The following is a 20,236-nucleotide window of genomic DNA, read 5'->3' as shown; positions in this document are numbered from 1 at the left end:
AGGATGTCCCTGGTGAAGGCACAGCCTGAACCCCATTACGAGGTAGCATAGGTGCCATTGCTCCCGTTTTGCAGTGAGGAGACCCAGGCCCAGAGCGGAAGTGACTTGCCCAACGTCATATGGTTTAGCTACAGGCAGAGCTGGGCATCAAACTGTGTCTTTCAAAAGCTCATACCAACTTTTGAAAACAGTATTTAGTTTTGACTTTAAATGACACGTTTGAATAGAATGAAATAAAACCAAAAAATAAACATTTAAAATTGAGCTGCGTTGCTGGATTCTTTCCTCAGGCAAAGCCTACCGAAATGTTTTCAGTATTTAATTTTTTTTTTGGCTTCGACAATAGACAAAATATGGAATGTGTCATAGATGTGCGTGTCGCTCTTGCACAGGGGCTGTGATGATGTTCCTTGTATTGTTCCAATTTTAGTATATGTGTGGCTGAAGTGAACACAATATGGGTTTTTTAAAAAAGGCTTATTGAGATATAATTCACACACCATGCAGCTTACTCATTCCAAGGGTACAATTCAGTGGCTTTCGGTATGTACACAGAGTTGTGCAACCACCCCCATAGTGAATTTTAGAATTTTAGAATTTCATCACTCCAAAAATAAACCTTGTACCCCTTAGCCCAGTCTTCCCTCCCCCTGGCCCCTGGCAACCACTAATCTGCCTTCTGTCTCTAGAGAGTTGCCTGCTCTGGACATTTCACATAAATGGGGTCACACACCACGTGGTCCTTTGTGACTGGCATCCTTCACATAGCATAAGGATTTCAAGTTCATCTATGTGTAGCTTGTATCCATACTTCATTCCTTTTCATGGCTGAATAATATTCTATTGTATGGATATATCACATCTTATCTATTCATTCGTTGGTTAGTGGGCATTTCGTGTGTTTCCACTTTTTTGGCTATTATGAATAATGTTGCTATGAACATTCATGCCCAAGTTTTTGTATGGACCTATGTTTTCATTTCTCTTGGGTACATACCTAGGAGTGAAATTGTTGGATCATGTGATAAATCTATGTTTAATCATCTGAGGAACTTCCAGATGGTTTTCCAAAGTGGCTTCACCATTGTTATGTTCTCACCAGCAGAGTCTCAGGGTTCCAATTTCTCCACATCCTCACCAACATTTGTTACTATCTGACTTTTTGGGTTTGTTTTTGTTTTTTCATTTTTTTTTTTTTTTTTGGCTGTGCCGTGCTGCTGGCAGGATCTCAGTTCCTCAACCAGGGACTGAATCCAGGCCATAGCAGTGAAAGTGCAGAATCCTAACCACTAGGCCACCAGGGAATTCCCTGCTATCTGACTTTTAATGACAGCCCCCCTAGTGGCTGTGAAGTGGTATCTTGTTGTGCTTTGATTTGCATTTCCCTGATGGCTAATGATGTTGAGCATCTTTTCATGTGCTTAATGGCCATTTGCATATCTTCATTGGAGAAATGTCTTTTCAGATGCTTTGCCCAGTTTTTAACTGGGCTCTTCATCTTTTTATTATTGTCTTAGTGTGGGTTTTAGTGAGGGAATACGGGGCTGGCTGAATTAGCTCACTGTCTGAACCACCTGGATATAGTGTACTGGAGGGCACTGTCTCTCATCTTAGAAAATCAGATTTTTCACATACAGTCTCAAGTAGATCCCAGGCCAAATAAAGAAAATTGGGGTAGGATACGCCAAGCCTTCGTAACACTGAGGAAGAACGCTTTCTGGCTGTGTGATCTTGGGTAAATTACTTAACTTTTTTGAGCCTCAGGTTTGGGTCCATTTTATAGGCTGATACTCTTCCTCTCAATCTGTGCGTGTCAGATGATTAGGAAAGCAGCACCTCTCACTCAGCACTAGCCCTGCGGCAGGCACTGCGGTCAGGGCCGCTCCGGGATGGATGAATGCCGTTTCCCTTCTCTTCCTGCTTCTCAAAGCTCAGCTCCAGTTCTCAGGGCTCAAAGGCTCAGATCACTTGAAGGAAAGTCACAGTTATTTCATCAGATTAACCACAATAACTACAGCTCACAATGGTTGGAGGAGAGGATGACATATCCAGATCTGATTTGGCCATGAGAGGCACTAGGGTCCTAAGGATGTTTCAGCAACATCTTCTGAGAGAGGAGACCTGGCGGGCAGAGCTTCCTGTACCAGGGTTTTGTCTTTCCACTAGGGATAGCCTGCGGGGGATGCTGGCCGCCCTGGGGAGATGCTGGCCCCCACCCCCTCCACCTAGCCTGTTGGAAGGAAGGGCAGAAGAGGAGGCCACAGGGGTGTGCACAGTGTGTGGACACACGTCACCCTGTGCACTAGCACACACGACTCAGTCAATGCCCTGGAATCAGACTCAATAAGATTACCCCTTTGTGAGGAGCACTCAGGGAAGCAAGAGATGTGCAGGCATTTCCTCTGTTCCCTACAGACTGTTTCTCCCATCAACCCAGCCTGGATTTAACTCAGCATTCCTTCTTTCCTTCCTTCCTTCCTCCCTTTCTTCCGTCCTCCCTCCCTCCCTTCCCCCCTCTTTCCTCCCCCCCCCTTTCTTTCTCTCTTTCTTTCTTTCTCTCTTTCTCTTTCTCCCTTCCTTCCTTCCTTCCTTTTTTTTTTTTTAAATTAATAGCTACTTTATTTATTTAATTTATTTTTGGCTGTGTTGGGTCTTTGTTTCGTGCGAGGGTTTTCTCTAGTTGCGGCAAGTGGGGGCCACTCTTCATCGCGGTGCGCGGGCCTCTCATTATCGCGGCCTCTCTTGTTGCGGGGCACAGGCTCCAGACGCGCAGGCTCAGTAGTTGTGGCTCACGGGCCCAGTTGCTCCGCGGCATGTGGGATCTTCCCAGACCAGGGCTCGAACCCATGTACCCTGCATTGGCAGGCAGATTCTCAACCACTGCGCCACCAGAGAAGCCCCCCTTTCCTTTCCTTTCTTCCTTCCTTTCTTTCTTTCTTTCTTTCTTTCTTTCTTTCTTTCTTTCTTTCTTTCTTCCTTCCTTCCTTCCTTCCTTCCTTCCTTCCTTCCTTTCCTTCCTTCCTTTCTTTCTTTTCACGTTTGTGGAGCATTCCTCTGCACCAAGCATTGTTCTAGCCACTGGGGATTCAAATATCAATCCAGCTCCAATGTGCTCACCACCAAGGAAGGGAGAAGTAGATGTTTGTGTATTGAGGTACCAGGTGAGCTTGGATTTAGAAGCTGTGCCAGCATCTTCAATGTCTAGGCAGATATAAAAAATCACCTCAAGATGGGTTCTTCTGATCAGGGAAGAGCCACGGGCATAGTTCCTATCGATATGCAAGGGGAAGGACAGTGGAGATACTCACATCCTGGGGGAAGAAGGGACAGGACATTCGTCTGACCCCCACCTCCGGGCTGCCTTCCCCTCCAAGCACAGGTCTGTGGGGGATGCAGCTGGGGCAGGGCCAGGAGTTGGGAAATGCACCAACTTGCCTTAGAAGCCTGGAAGCCTTGCAGAAAAAGAAGGACTGACATTACAACCCTCTCTGGAGTTCAAGGACAGGGAAATTGAGGAGGAGGGTCTAACAGGGGATCCCGACCAAGGCCTGTGAAAGGAAGGACACCAAGGGTGTCAGAGTGGGAGCTCACAATGAGGGGAGGAGACACAGTGCCTAGTCCTGCCCCGGGCCCTCAGCATTTGTGAGCAGGCTCAGGCTGTCCCTGAATTGATGGTGACTGTGATCCAACCTCCCCGGTGTGTCCTTGTGCTTTGAGGGAACAGTGGTAGAGCTCGTGAGTGTGAACTAGGACAGTATGACCTTGAAGTTCAGGTGTGGAACCCCACTCTTTTTTATTTTATTTAATTTATTTTTTATTCAGCAGGTTCTTATTACTTATCCATTTTATACATATTAGTGTATATATGTCAATCCCAATCGCCCAATTCATCCCACCACCACCCCTGCCACTTTCCCCCCTTGGTGTCCATACGTTTGTCCTCTACATCTGTGTCTCTATTTCTGCCCTGTAAACCGGTTCATCTGTACCATTTTTCTAGGTTCCACATATATGTGTTAATATACAATATTTGTTTTTCTCTTTCTGACTTACTTCACTCTGTATGACAGTCTCTAGATCCATCCACGTCTCTACAAATGACCCAATTTCGTTCCTTTTTATGGCTGAGTAATATTCCATTGTATATATGTACCACATCTTCTTTATCCATTCGTCTGTCAATGGGCATTTAGGTTGCTTCCATGTCCTGGCTATTGTAAATAGTGCTGCAATGAACATTCGGGTGCATGTGTCTTTTTGAACTATGGTTTTCTCTGGGTATATGCCCAGTAGTGGGATTGCTGGGTCATATGGTAATTCTAGTTTTAGTTTCTTAAGGAACCTCCATACTGTTCTCCATAGTGGCTGTATCAATTTACATTCCCGCCATGGAACCCCACTCTTGCTTGGACAGATCTGGGCTAGCAAGACTCTTAGCTGGAAATAGGCACGTGTGCCTTGCAAGTGTGCACTGGGTCAGTGTCCAACAGGGACAGCAGGTGTTGGCCCAGAAGCCATTGTGCCAGTGGACCAGTCGGACTCTGCATTCTCTCCTCTCCTTTCCTCTTCTCCTTGTCCTCCTCTTATTCCTCCTCTACAGTCACCTCTTTCTCCTCTACTCTCTCTCTCTCTCCCTGGTATTAGAAGTAGAATATCCCTTTGGATCAAGTAAACCCTTAAGTCCTCGGGCAGTTTAAGCTGGGGTAAGGGGAGAATGGGGGTAAGCCTCAAAAGGAGATGTTGGAATTCCAATAGGATCAGGTGGATGCTTAAATAGGTCATTAGAAAGGCAAAAACTAAATATAACTGTTGTTCTTGTCATCTGTGAAATGATTTTGCCAGAAATCCAGGCCTATGATTGAGTAGCTTGGCCACTCTATTAGTCAGGAAATGTTAATTTCTTTAACAAAAAATCCTCAAGTCAGTGGGGTTTAAAATATATATACATGTAATATATGACAATAGTGGTACAAAGAACTGGAGGTGGTTAATGGAACCATAATGTTGCAAGTTTCCCACATTTTATGTGAAACCACTAAAAATGTGGTTTTTAAAAGCCAATAGGGGAATTAAAATGGAATACTAAAAAATAATTGATTAACCTAAAAGACAGTAAGAAAGGAGGAATAGAAGATCAAAAAAGAGATGGGACAAATAGAAAAACAAATAATAAAATGGTAGACCTAAACCCAACATATCAATATTTGTATTAAATGTAAGTGGACAAAGCAGACCAATTAAAAGGCAGAGATTGTCAGACTGATGGAAAAGCAATATAGGTATTCCCACTTTTGGAAAGTTACCCCACTTTGCTTTTATGAAAGCCCTGTATTAGTACATGTTTCTGCTAACTGAAAGAAATCTGAAGAGGGTTTTCGCTTTTATGAAAAAAGGCAAAAAGAGAAAATAGTGTTCAGCATTTGTTCTGCAGTGAGAAGTTATAGAGGCAGCACGCACCCTGAGCAGTGAGAAGGGCACTGCCAAGCTCCTTCCCTGGAAACTACACTCAGCACCTCAGCATCAAGCTGCCACAGCTTTGAACTGTGTCTGTGAGCATCTGTGTTTTATCTCAATTTATCTTGTGTATCCGTTAGCAAGATGTGTCCTGAGGTAATTGCTTCTTTGCTTTATGCCATTTCAGCTTACAAAAGGTTTCATAGAAATGCCCTACTTTTGGATAGCAGAGGAAACCTGAATTCCTCTTTATGCTGTTTATGAGAGACACTTTTAAAATGGTTTATTACAGGATATTAAATATAGTTCCCTATGCCATACAGTCGGGCCTTGTTGTTTATCTATTCTATATATAATAGTTTGCATCTGCTAATCCCAAACTCCCAGTCCATCCCTCCCTGACCTCTCTCCCCCTTGGCTACCACAAGTCTGTTCTCTATATCTGTGAGTCTGTTTCTGTTTCATAGATAAGTTCAATTGTGTCATATTTTAGATTCCACATATAAGTGATATCATATGATATTTGTCTTTCTCTTTTTGACTTACTTCACTTAGTATGATAATCTCTAGGTCCATCCATGTTGCTGCAAATGGCATTATTTCATTCTTCTTTATGGTTGAATAGTATTCCATTGTATATATATACCACATCTTCATTATCCATTCATCTGTTGATGAACGTTTAGGTTGTTTCCATGTCTTGGGTATTACAAAGAGTGCTGCTATGAACATAAGGGTGCATGTATCTTTTCTCACACTTTTAATTTAAAGAAACAGGCTGAAAGTAGAAGAATGGAAAACAATACCTTATGAAAACAGTAGTAAGTATAAGAAAGCTGGAGTGCCTATAATAATATTAGCCAAAATAGATGTCAAGGCAAGGAGTATTACAAAAGATAACAAGGATCATTTCATAATGATTAAAGGACAAATTCATCAGGAAAGCATACCTATTCTGTATGTGTATGTGCCTAATGACAGAGCATCCAAATGTATGGAACACAAACCAGTAAAATTGAAGGGAGAACTAGGCAAGTCCACAGTGACAGTTGAAGATTTTTAACACTCTTTTCTCAGTAACTGATAGAACAACTAGACAAACATATCAGTAATGATACAGAAGATTTGAACACTATTAATTGCCTTGACCTAACTGATATGTAAAGACACCACATTCAACAAGAGCAGAATACACATTCTTTTCAAATGTATCTGGAAAATTTCAATAAAAGTCAAAAGACTAGAGCAAAATAAAAGCTCAGCAGCGCAGGTTGCTGGGCTGATATTCAAACAACTCACTGAGTCATGACCTCAAAGCAAATGTGGGAGAGATGTGTAATTGGAAAGGGACGTTTGCAAGTCATGAGTTGATTCAGGCAGCATTTTGCCTAAGAGATGAGTGGACATAGAAACTGGATTTGAAATAAATCCCTCATATTGTCCAGTCTGCCTGTTTCAGTCCCTGAGAATATTTGACAATTTACTTATCACTGATTTAGGAACAAAGGGAGCTTAAACTGGCCTGAACCTCAAATTTTCAGCTCTAGACATTTCGGGGTTTTTTTTTCCCAGCGCCTGCGAAGAATACTAATTATTCATAATGCAATCAATCACGTTGACACACAATATTAAATAATATATGTTTTATTGAAGGGGCACACTGGGTTATAAAATGTGACATTCCAGATCGCTCTATATGCAGACCTGATGTCTTATAACTTCTAGTCATGGTAAGCCTGCGAAGGTTAGTGATGGTTGATAACTGCCTCTCTTTCTTCCAGAGTGGGACCTTCCTGCCCCAATTCCCACCCATTTCCTTATCTTTCTGTGCTTTAATATCATCATCAGTGTGACTGTGAAAAGTGCTTTGGTTGTTTTAGTAATAAAACAGCTCAGTGTGATTGAGGCCATGGAAACTAATTGTTAAGGTTACTGGAAATTCATAGGACCAGCTCCTTGGAGTAACTGTAAAGAACAATTTTATTCTGACACTTGAGCATCATATTCTGTCTTCTTTTTCTCCAAGTTTCTCTTTCTCCATCTATGCCCTTCCTACCCCCACCAGATGCAGACTTCTCAGTCACTGTGATAATGTGGGAAAGTGATAGCAGGGAAAAGTAGAAGTTCAAAGATAATCTCCCACCTGGGGGTCAAGCTGTCTAGTACTGGGGAGTTTAAAAAGGTGGGAAACAAAAGGAGAGTCTGAGTGTCTAATATTTTTTTTTTGCAAAAAGCTTTGGAATTTCCCTGTGGTGGGTGCAGGATAACCTCAGAATGTTAGCTCAGCTGTTCAGCCTTGGATCTCTTCTCTTAAAGATGCTTTCCCTGTAAAGTGACTCCACAGATGCCTTGTGTTTGATTCTTTATCATCCGTGGCACTGGTGTCTGAGAGGTACTTGTCTCTTCCATGACCTTTCTGAGTCTTATTCAAAGTCATTTGCAGTAGCTATAACATGATCTATGGACTATTTCCAAATGTGCATAATTGATATCATGGTGGCCAAAGAATGACCAGGTTACCTCAGTTATTCCTTTTCCACCCACACCCTTCAGGATCGTGTAGACTCTACCATTATTGCCATGTTAACCCAGACTTCAAGTATAGCTCCCTTTTGGAGGCTCCAGTAGTAGGTAGGAAACTCGCCTGTTATCACAATAATCGCCCAAACCTATTGTCTACCTAGGCAAATTTCTTATTTATTAGAATATATCAAATGAACACAGGGCAAATTTTCATTATGTAAATGAAGTATGTGGCAAATGGTACAAATTAGATTATTAAATGAAATAAACTTCTCTCATTATGTTTAAAAAAATAGCTCTCTTCTTTTGAGTTCAGGGCCAGCTTCTTAAGCTCAGATTGTTAAGGTGGCATTATCCTCATTTTACAGATGAGAAAATGGAAAGGCAGGGAGTTTAAGTGATTTGCCAAAATTCACCTAGTAAGTTATCAAGTTATCCAGACTCCTTGCTTTTTCCACCACACCATGCTGTCTCAAAGCGTTAAAGTGGGAGTTGGTAAGTTTTTTGATTACACAAGTCAGTTGATGTGGCCCTTGATGAATTATGAGTCATGAACTCTCATCTGGCAATTCAAGCCATGAAATGTTCCAAGATAAGATATGAGTTGGTAAGGCCCTTACTCTGCAGTATTTGTGCATTTGATCTTCACTGATGTGCCCAGCACTGTTAACCCCTTTGTGACGAATACAATGAATCCTATTCAGTGTATGAACTCATGCTGTCCTGAACATCATTTTGATTGTTATCTGTAGTTGGGGTTTCTTAAGCAGAACAGTGCAAATCCCTGAAGATGCGTGTGATCTGACTCAGCTGCTCAGTCGACCAAGAGAATCATCCAAAGGTGCAGAGTTGTGCCTCTAAAAATGAACGGTGGTCCTTCCACTCCTTTTGCCACCTGCTTCAAAGCTTCACTGCCTTGATTCCATTTTAGCATTTGATCTTCCATCTTTCTGCATAAAGAAAATGCAAGCCAACAGTGTGATTTCCCCCGACTTCCTGCCCACTTCATCTCTACTCAAGACACGTCTGCATCTCCACTCATTCTTGCTTCTTTCTCTCTAGTCAAAGTGAAAGAGGTATCCCTCCTCCTGGATGTATCAGTAGGGTCCAGACAGGAAGTGGAATTCATTCAGATGGTTTAAACAAGGAGACTTTTAAGGAAGGGTCTAATTATAGAGGGCATTTGCGGACAGGGTTTAAAGGAACAAACAAAAGATGTTGAAACACCCAGAGCTAGCAAAAATGGAAGTCATCACCGCCCTAGGGTTGAAGACACCATGGGAGGAAATTTTGTTACTAGAGTCTCTGAGATCTGGAGTTCTGGGAGGGGTCATGGTCATGGAGGGACAGGGTGCTGCCAGAGGGATGGGGAAGAGGCAGGTCTTGGCTGACATTGGCAGAACCCAACTGAAAGGTAGCTGTATTAGTCAGAGGAACAGAACAGTTATTTATCTACTATAAGGAATTGGATCACACAGCCATGGAGGCTGAGAAGTCCTGAGATCTGTAGCTGGCAAGCTGGAGACCCAGGAAAGCTGATGGTGAAAGTTTTAGTCTGAGTGTAGGAGAGGACTGCTGTCCCAGCTCAAGCAGTCAGGCTGGAGAAGTTCCCTCTTATTCAGCCTTCTGGTTCTATTCAGGCCTTCAACTTGGATGAGGCCCACCATATTGGGGAGGGCAATCTGCTTTACTCAGTCTATTCATTCAAATGTTAATTTCATCCAAAAATGCCTTCACATACACACCCGGAATAATGTTTGACCAAAGATCTGGGCACCTCCTGGTCCAATCAAGTTGATAAAATTAAATCATCCCAGTGGCCATCTTGGGAGACAATATGCTGCTCTCTGTAGGAATTAGTCTCCGGGAGCCCTGAGCAGGGCAGGGAAAGACACAGGCTGGATCCGGGTGGAGAAGAACCAGCATAACTGTTTTACTAAATGGATTGAACTCTGTAGACTGGTTTCTGTTTTCCTCATCACTATTTTCAGTTATGCTCCAACTGATCTTGGGCAAAACCTATTCTTTTTTAGCCACTTTGGGGTCCAATTAGCCTCATTTTCAGGTATTAAAAATCCAGTCCAATCTTAAACAAGACATTGATTTCTCAGGCTATTCAAATATTCTTCCTTCCCCTCCTGACTCAGCTTCATCAGCCACCAGGCGGAAGCGGACTCATGTCTGTCCTTTCTCTCTCCTGTTCCATGTCACACCCTCTGCCTCATGGCTGGCTTTCCCAGGGTGGATTCCAGAGGGAAGACGAGAGGGACTCTGGTCAAAGGTCTTTTGACTTAGCTGAGCTTTTGTTCCTACTTCTCCCTTGGCTGTTGAATGCCCTCTGTGAGTCACATAGCTTGTATGAGGCATGTATTAGCTTCCTCTGAGACAGCCCATGGTGGCCCTGGATCTACCATTTCCTGATGTAGACAATTCACCCTCTGAACCTCTTCTGACTCTCCCCAGCTCCTGTACCCCCAGTGGTACACCCCACAGCCTCCTCTGTTGGGGTTTCCTCTCTGCAGCCGGCAGTTAATCAGAGCAGGGTCCCTTCAGCACTTCTCTCACCCAGCTCCTCCCTCCAGCTTACACCTGGCCTGGGGGAACCCAGGTACCCCTGTTTCCCAAATGGTGGTGGAGAATGGGCCCCTCTGCTGCCCCCTTTCAACTGTTCCTTGGTGGGCTGCTGTAGCCAGGCCTGCAGGAGACTTCAGTCTCTTTACCCCCAAATACCGGGGCATATATGTCAAACTCTCCCTTCTACTTCCTCGAATTAAAAAAAAAATTCTCTCTCACCATAAGGAAATCCTCTTTGAATCTCAGCGCAGTCTCACACAGGCTGTTGAGGGTGATATCAGCTGGCTGGCATGTACTCTCTAGAACAGCAGTCCCCAGCCTTTTTGGCACCAAGTACCGGTTTCATGGAAGACAGTTTTTCCATGGATCAGGGTAGGGGGGATGGTTCAGGCGGTAAAGCGAGCGATGGGGAGCGGCAGATGAAGCTTCGCTCACTGGCCCGCTGTCACCTCCTGCTGTGCAGCATGGCTCCTAACAGGCCGTGGATGGTATCGGTCCATGGGCTGGGGGTTGGGGAACCCCTGCTTTAGAAGGTAGAGGCAGGGCTGGGGCTAGGGTGAGGTGAGTGAGGCACTGTGTGGGTGTAAAATTTAACACAGTACCAAAAACTCGGTGATCCAGGTAAGTGATATATTTTTATTTATTTATATATTTAAATTGAAGTATAGTTGATTTACACCATTGTGTTAATTTCTGCTGTACAGCAAAGTGATTCAGTTATACAAACATATATATATATATATATATATATATATATATATATATATATATATATTCTTTTTTTTAAAATTTTCTTTTCCATTATGCTTTATCATAGGGTATTGAATGTAGTTCCCTATGCTATACAGGAGGACCTGTTGTTTATCCATTCTGTATATAATAGTTTCAGGTAGGTAATACTTTAATGCAGTTAAAAAAAAATCAAAATTAATGCAAAAAATTCCATGATGAACAAAATAACAAAAATTTAAAAACAGGATCAGAATGGCTGATTCTCCCATTTGCCTCAGGCTCCAAGGTGGCTCAGCAGGGCACCACAATTGATCCTGTCTTTAGTTAAAATTTTGATATTTTGGGTCTTAATTTTGAATTTTTAATTACTACCCTATTTTGATTACTTGCTTATCTTGATTACTGAGTTTTTGGCACCCCCTTCAGTTTTGCCCAGAGCCAGTGCCATGCTTGCTTCATCCTAGCCTCTGTTCTCTGTCCAGGGCACCTAGCACACTGCCCCGGGCTTTGAGGTTTGGTCAAATTCCTGAGAAAACGGTTAAATTTCCCTTGCATCGCCTGGTCCATGTAGCCATTCCTGCTTTAGAGCTGGGCTGCCATTTGTCTTTCCAGACTCCTCTTCCAGCCTCCTCTGCCCCCGGGCCTGGTCATGCCATGGTCGTCCTAGTGCATGGGCACGCCCTGTGCTTCCCTGCCTCTGTGTCTGTGCTCATCCTTACCTGCTGCCTGGAATGCTGTTTGGAAATCCCCCGGCTTCGAGACTTCTCCTTGGCCTTTGCAAACAGTTCAGTCACCTCCTCTGTGAGGCCTTCTATGGCCTCCCCAGAATGAGAGACCCTCGCCCTGTTCGTACTTCCTGAGTCACCCACATACTTCTGTTCCAGCAATGCTGACATGGGCGAGGGAGTGTTGATAGGTTACCACAAACTTAGGGCCTTACAACAACCCAAGTTTATTCTCTCCTTACAGTCTGGAGGTCAGAAATCTAAGATCGAGGTGTCAGCAAGGCTACATTCCTTCTGGAGGCTTCAGAAGAGAATCCATTTCCTTGCCTTTTCCAGCTTCTAGAAGCCACCTGCATTCCTTGGCTCATGGACCCCTCCCTGCATCCTTCTAACCTCTGCTGCTGTCATCACATCTCCTGCTACTGACTCAGACCCTCCTGCCTCCTCCTGTCACCTTTGGGATGACACTGGGCTCATCCTGATAATCCAGAACCATTTCCCATCTCAGGGTGCTAGGCTTCGTCCCCTCTGCAAAGTTGCCTTTGCCATGTAAGGTCACGTGGTCACAGGTTCAGGGGATTAGCAGGTGAGCGTCTCTGGGGGCCCTGTTTTGCCTCCCTGAACTATCCATCCTGCCATACTGGCCACGCCAGAATTGCAGTCATGGTTTCACCCTCCCTGCTTAGCACAAGGCTGAACACGAAGTTGGTCCTTCACGTGGTCTTGCTGCATTGAAGGGAATTCACAAAGCTGGAGCCTTCCTTCCTGGAAGCTTTGCTATTAGCGCTCGGGGGCAGCCCTGGGAGTTCTCTGCAGGCAACAGCCCAGTCCCTCTGAACTTGAGTAGATGCCGTCATAGAATCCTTCCCAGTTGGGGTGGCGGGGAGGGAAGCATCCCAGATTTACCATCTTCCTCCATTTTACCTCGGTTTCTTTTCCTGGGTCTAATCACTCTCATTAAAATCCACCGCACGTTTCCAGTGTGTTAAATATATATTTGGTTTTATGCTGTGCGTGTCTTTAAAACCTGAGAAAAAAACCCACGTTGAACCAGTAATATGGTTTTACTTTCCCACGGTTTGTAGGAAATAGAGTTCCCAGCAGTTCAGGGTGATTTATCCAACCTCAGAGAACAGACCTGTTCCAGAAATATCCCCATTCTGCTAGCCCTCCCCCGGCTCTCCGCATTGCCTCAGCATCTGTTTACAATGCAGGGGGTGGTTTGGTCTGCCAATTTCTGAGCAGGCTGGGAGGCAGGAGCCTGAGGAGAGCATGGCCTGCCCCTTAGTCCAGGCAAGTCCTTTTGGGTCTTACATTCTGGATTTTGGATCCAGTCTTTCTGGGTAAGTGTGGAAGAAATGCCGAAATGGAAGCCGCATTGAGCGACGGAGGGGCGATGAATGTTCGTGGAAGTGTTTGCATGCAGTGCCAAATGAATTTGTGTTAAAAGATTTATGGATCAGCTAAATATTTTGACAGAGAAGCAAAAATAACTGTGGAGACCCTTCCATCTGGCTCCCCCTGTTTACTGCATGAATATTTACACTGCTGCTTTGGAAGTTTCAGCAATTCGAGAATGAACGTACAGAAACAGATTCTGTCTCCCGGCCAGAGTAGGAGACAACTTTTTATCCTGTGAGTTGAGGATAAGGAGAGAAAGGTACAAGCACAGGCCACCCTGAGGGGTTTTGTCTCCTCTCCCTTTCTTTTCACATACAGGACTAATATCACAACCTCAACCGTCCCCCCAAAATTCTTGATGCATGTGCTGCTGTTATTATCACTAGTTGCAGATGTGGTTGTACTTGTAGGGGTGTGAGTGGCTGTAATTGAAAAACCTTGAATAGGTGTTAGCAGATAGTACCAAGGAGAGAAGATGTTGCTTGGGCTTAAGGAATTTCAGGTCTATGGATCAGAGAGGGAACAGATGGAACTTTTTTTGGAATGTCAATGCAGCTCACGTTGGGGGGAGGGTGGGCGGTCAGGGAAGGCTTCCTTCAAAGGTGGAATTTTGAGGCAGGGCTGGGGTGTCCAAAAGTTGAGGATCTGGCTTGGAGGTCGCGGCACACTGACTGCCCTGACACGCTGGGCTGCCCTCACCTGGGTGCCTGTACCTGGCCTCCCTCCATCTGCAAGGCTGCCACCTGGCTACCTGGCCATCTCTCACTTCCTGATCTCACCTCAAACAAAAATTTTTCCATTTTGATACTAAACCTCATTTGGTGGCAAATCCTTCCTGAGCTGCCATGAGGTCTTTAAAGCTGTTGATCGTCTTTATTTCACTTTTACTCCTCCTGAGTTTTGCTGCAAAAATCTGGGTGTGGTTGACTGCAGGTGATATCCCAGACCCTGATGGAGATAGTAGGAAATATACAACCTATAGACTGTTTACTTTCCTAATATCCAACAAATTCAGAATTCCAAACCTATCTGGCCCAAGCATTTTGATTAAGGGTTTGTGGACCTGGGTCTTCCTTGCAGTAACTGCCCCGAGCATTCCTGTACTTTGTTGGAAAATCTGTCTCCCCAGGAGCCCATGAGCTTAAGAAAAGAGCCTAGTTTCTTCTTTATATACCAGGACCCCCAGATGGGTCATGCCCATAAGCATGATAAATATTGGTTGACAGATTATTAATTGGAGATATTCACTGAGGGTGTCCTTCTTTTACAGTACCACCAGGAAGGATGACAGGGCAGAGCTGTACGGGGTGGCTTTGGCCATGAGATGTTGCACGGCTGGACCAGGCAGATGTAGCACGCATCTTGGGGGGGTCACAGCCCGAGATGAGCAGGAAGGTTGGGGTTTGGACCCTGAGGACCCACCCCTACCCTGACCCTAGACTCAGGATAAAGTGGGGGCAGGAGACCCTGAATTTACTGATACCAACTCTCTGCTCCACGATGGAATGAGTAAGTTCATTTATAGAAAAACAGAGAAAACCTCCTTCTTGCACATCTACGTTTGTGGAGTAGAAGCCACACTGGCTGAACAAATGAATAAAATGATAAAGGAGGACTTCATCATTTATTTTAAATCCCCAATGAGTTTTGTCCTCCTACATGTCAGGCATTGGTTTGTATTTGTCATTGTATGTGACATCCAAGGGACCTCCACAGCTGGTCCTGACTTATTTAGAGCTAGGTATGCGATAGTGGGGCAGAGCGTCCAGGAAATGAGATGAAACGCTAGTGCCAACTCTGACGTTGGAGTCTATTTCTGCATGTGGGAAGCAAACAGCTTCAAAAAACTTGGTTGAACAAACAAACTCACAGAAAAAGAGATCAGCTCTGTGGTTACCAGAGATGGGGGGTAGAGGGAGGGGGAATTAGATGAAGGTGATCAAAAGGTACAAACTTCCAGTTATAGGATAAATAAGTACAAGGGATGTAATGTACAACATGATAAATATAATTAACACTCATGTATGTTACATAAAAGTTGTTAAGAGAGTAAATCCTAAGAGTTCTCATCACAAGGAAAAATACTTTTTTCTTTAATTTTGTTCCTATATGAGATGATGGATGATCACTACACTTATTGTAGTAATCATTTCATGATGTATGTAAGTCAACACCTTGAATTTATACAGTGCTGTATATATGTCAATTATATCTCAGATGAAACTGGAAGGAAAAAACCCTTGGTTTAAATAGATACTGGTTTAAGAGATCTCTAGACATCTTGAAGGGGAACCCCAGATAGCTAAAAAAGAACAAATGAAAAAAGAAAAAGGAAAAAGGAAAAAAAAATCATCTCTCATCCAACATTGTGGTTGGGGGACTGCAGGATAACCGGTAACCCACTAGGCGGCACTGCTGATCCACACTTGAAGCACCCCAGAGCCTGTCTCTATGGTAACAAGTTTACAAATTTATGGGGAGAATTGGCCTTGCCCTCTGGGTGTGTGCGTGTGTGTAAGAACCAGTTTTGAGTGTTCAGAAAAGTCAGCTCTGTGCAGCAGCGACTGTTGATATGTAGCTGTCAAAGAGACAGAGACAGAATCACTCTGTGCAAGGCAATAAGGAACGTGAGAGCAGAGAAATCGCTCCTTCTAACACACTTACAGCCTACTTTCTTACTACCTTCCCTGACTCTGATGCCCTTTAATGCACGCGGCTAGGGAGCAGGGATCTGAGGCATGCTGGGAGCCTGGGGGTGGGCTGCAGGCTGGATTTGCTTTTGTGCAAGACAGCACTGAAGGAGCTCAGCCTGGGGAGAGCTGGGGTTGCTTGAACTGTGGGTGTTCCAGGGTGTTCTATCACATAAAGTATCACATAAGCCCAGACATCCAGTTCTACGTGTTATTTTATGTCTAGGCTTTTATGATTGCTCTCTGTCGTATGTGGGTATCCCACACTCTCTGTATAAACTGTGTTTCCAGAAGGCGGCTCTGCTAGCCCTCGAGACCCCTCTTGCTTGATCAAAAGCCCAGCTCCCTGATCTTTCTCTCCCTGGTACTGTACTTTCTCACCGCAGAGTGCCAGGCGCTCCCTATTCACTATGTGCTGTCAGGACTTCTTGGATTGTGGACCAAGATGGGGGGCGGCTCTTACACCTGCAGGGATGCAGAGATGCTTTACATGCTGACAGTGAGTAAATGCTGCTCTGGAGGAAACCCCCCCCCCCCACCCCAAATCCAGTTTCTTAGCAGCGAGGAAGTTTTTTGGAGGTGCCTCCTGTGTGGACCCTAACTGGTGCCCCACAGGTGACCAGGGTACATCTGCAGAGGGCTTGCCTCAGTGTAGAATTTGTGTTGGTTTTCAGCCATAACAGCCTATTCGGTGGAGCCAAATTATTCTTTAATTTTAGTTTTCATGGAGAGAAGGGAAAGAGAAAAGAATGACAACACAGGACCTGAGCAATACTTTTGCAAGACTATGCTCATCATTGGAGTTTTGTCTGGAGAGCTGTTCTGGATAGTTCCTAGAATATTTTTTAAATTGCGAATATTTGAAGTAATTTCAGAGTTAGAGAAAAGTTATAACAGTACAAAGAATTGCCATATATCCTTCATCCATAGCTCCCCAAATTTGTCTACCATCATGAAATAGATATCTAATGCATTTTTTTAATACTTTTAAGGGTACGTTACAAACATGATGTCTTTTTACCTCAGAGTTTCCTTAAAAACAAGGACATCGGGGGCTTCCCTGGTGGCGCAGTGGTTGAGAGTCTGCCTGCTGATGCAGGGGACACGGGTTTGAGCCCTGGTCCGGGAAGATCCCACATGCCGCGGAGCAACTAAGCCCGTGCGCCACAACTACTGAGCCTGCGCGTCTGGAGCCTGTGCTCCGCAACGAGAGAGGCCGCGACAGTGAGAGGCCCGCGCACCGCGATGAAGAGTGGCCCCCGCTCGCCGCAACTAGAGAAAGCCCTCGCACAGAAACGAAGAACCAACACAGCCAAAATAAATAAATAAATTAATTAATTAATTAAAAAAAAAAAACAACAAAAAACAAACAAGGACATCCTCTCACATCACCACAGTACAACTATCAAAAGCCAGAAATTAACATCAATACAATACTGTTATTTAATCATTTCATCAATTGTTCCACTAGTGTTTTCCATGTCATATGGGAACATTTTTCACAGTTCAGGAGCCAATCCAGGATCGCACATACATTTAGTTGTCATGTATATATGTATCTTTAAAAATGATTAAAGTTAAAAAAAGTGATTAAAGTTGCTTTTTACTTGAGAGTGGCCTTTGTTTTTTTCCTTCTCTTGCTATTGTGAGTCAGTGGCTTGCAGTTGAAAGTTGTCTACTTCAGGGAATCATGACTGTTTCTTAAGTGGCTGGCAGATGGAAAACACATAAATCCACACAAACCTGGATTCAAATCTCAAACCAGCCAGTTCCTAGCTGGGCTACCTGGGGAAACTTTCTTCACTTCTCTGAGCAGCAAGTTCCTTTATAAAATGTAGATAATAATCTGAGTCTTGGAAAGTCAGTATAAGGATAAGTGAGATAGATAATGTCCGATAAAGACTTATTCACCACAGGTCCTGGTGAAGGAAGCTCTATATGCAATTTCCCCTATTCCCAGAGGAAATTCTTTTGTATTAAAAATATTCAAGGGCTTCCCTGGTGGCGCAGTGGTTGAGAATCTGCCTGCCAATGCAGGGGACACGGGTTCGAGCCCTGGTCTGGGAAGATCCCACATGCCGCGGAGCAACTAGGCCCGTGAGCCACAACTACTGAGCCTGCGCGTCTGGAGCCTGTGCTCCGCAACAAGAGAGGCCGCGATAGTGAGAGGCCCGCGCACCGCGATGAAGAGTGGCCCCCGCTCGCCGCAACTAGAGAAAGCCCTCGCACAGAAACGAAGACCCAACACAGCCAAAAATAAATAAATAAATAAATAGTTAAAAAAACAAAAACCAAAAAAAAAAAAAAAACCCATGCTGGTCAGCATGCTTTAAAAATATTCAAGAGTATTCAAAATACTTGAAGATGTGTTTTCATTTTCTTAGATTTAAACCACAAAGTAGTTTAAGTAAACTTTTAAAGACTGTTCATTACCTCAACTTTTTCAACCATTGTAAACATCCAAAAGATCTCTAACTTTTTTTTTTTGGTATATGTTAATCCCTCCTTCCTTTCCCCTTTGGTAACCATAAGTTTGTCTTCTTAGTCTGTGAGTCTTTTCGGTTTTGTAAATGAGTTCATTTGTATCATTTTTTTAGATTCCACATATAAGTGATATCATATGTATTTGTCTTTGTCTGGCTTAACTTCACTTAGTATGATAATCTCTAGGTCTATCCATGTTGCTGCAAATGGCATTATTTCATTCCTTTTTATGGCTGAGTAATATTCCACTGTGTGTGTGTGTGTGTGTGTGTGTGTGTGTGTGTGTGTGTGTATACCATTTCTTTTTTATTCATTCATCTGTTGATGGACATTTAGGTTGCTTCCATGTCTTGGCTGTTGTAAATTGTGCTGCAATGAACATTGGGGTGCATGTATCTTTTCAAATTAGAGTTTTCTCCAGATATATGCCCAGGAGTGGGATCGCTGGATTATATGGTAACTCTGTTTTTAGTTTTTAAAGGAATCTCCATAGTGACACATTTTTTAAATTAAAGTTTTTATTTTGAGATAACTGTAGATTCACGTACAGTTATAAGACATAATACAGAGAGAGCTCATGTATGCTTTACCCATGTTCCCCCACTGGGAACATCTTGCAAAACGCTAGTACAACATCACAGCCAGGATACTGGCATTGATGCAGCTGAGAGTCAGAGCATACCCATCACTGCAAGCACCCCTCCTGTTGTGCTTTTATAGCTACACCTGCTTCCTTCCCTCCTCCATCCCCTCCTTCACCCTGGTCAGCCATGAATCTATTCTCCATTTCTATAACATTATTTCAAAAATCTTATATACATGGAATCACACAGTATGTGATTTTTTGGGATTGGCTTTTTGCACACAGCATAATTCTCTGGAGCTTTGTGTTGCATAGAGAAACAGTTGTTGCTTGTTTATTGCTGGGTAGTATTGCATGGTGTACCACGCTCTACAGCTTCCTTTGTAGAGCTTAATTGACTTGAGTTTCATTAAGTTGGTCACACATTAAGGCACACAGACTTCTTCAGGCCAGAAAGTAGTCAGACTGGTGTGTATTTCCACCAAAAGTACAATACTTGAGAAAAATAAATTTTGGAAAAAACTTTTCAAAATTTGAAATCAGAAATTCTAAGATGTTTATTATTTCCCAATAGTGAGAGAATTAAAAATAAAAACAATTCTCAAGAAACAAGATTGTTGAAATATGAAAATTTCCCAACAATTGCTGAGATATCGTTCTGGAGTGTCACCTCTAACAATATGTAACGTTGGGACATCATGATTTTTCTCAAAATTGCTGATTCTGTAAAATTAAGAAAAACAAACCCAGGGAGAATTGTTTGGCAAGTTCCACGAATCTTTCTTAGGTTTTGCATTTTTGGTGCTTATACCTTGCACTTCCTTCAGCTACAGGACCTAAGAAAGACACCATCAACTCCAAGTATAAGTAGCTCTAAAGGAAGCTGTGATTGGCAGACGGATGAGTGGCCATGAAGGAGTTATGGCTCCGATTGCAGACTTACATGATAATACATGATGTAAAAACTCCAGTTATGCCACTGCAGGACATTTAGCACCTAAGCGAATAAGTGAACTACTTGTAAATGCACATGTGACTCTTCCTTCCACATCCCTAGAAAGTTTGCATAT

General features: G+C 43.5%; 1 non-coding gene across 1 annotated transcript; it reads right to left on the bottom strand.

The window, feature by feature from the left end:
• Positions 1 to 347: 347 nt before the first annotated feature.
• Positions 348 to 454, bottom strand: LOC132361346 (U6 spliceosomal RNA). The gene has a single exon (XR_009501650.1). It is a non-coding gene; the product is annotated as a U6 spliceosomal RNA (small nuclear RNA).
• Positions 455 to 20,236: the final 19,782 nt, after the last annotated feature.

The sequence above is a fragment of the Balaenoptera ricei genome, chromosome 2 (assembly GCF_028023285.1).
Source record: "Balaenoptera ricei isolate mBalRic1 chromosome 2, mBalRic1.hap2, whole genome shotgun sequence".
NCBI lineage: Eukaryota > Metazoa > Chordata > Mammalia > Artiodactyla > Balaenopteridae > Balaenoptera > Balaenoptera ricei.
The sequence above is the reverse complement of the archived record's forward strand: the minus strand, read 5'-3'. Positions and strand labels throughout refer to the sequence as shown.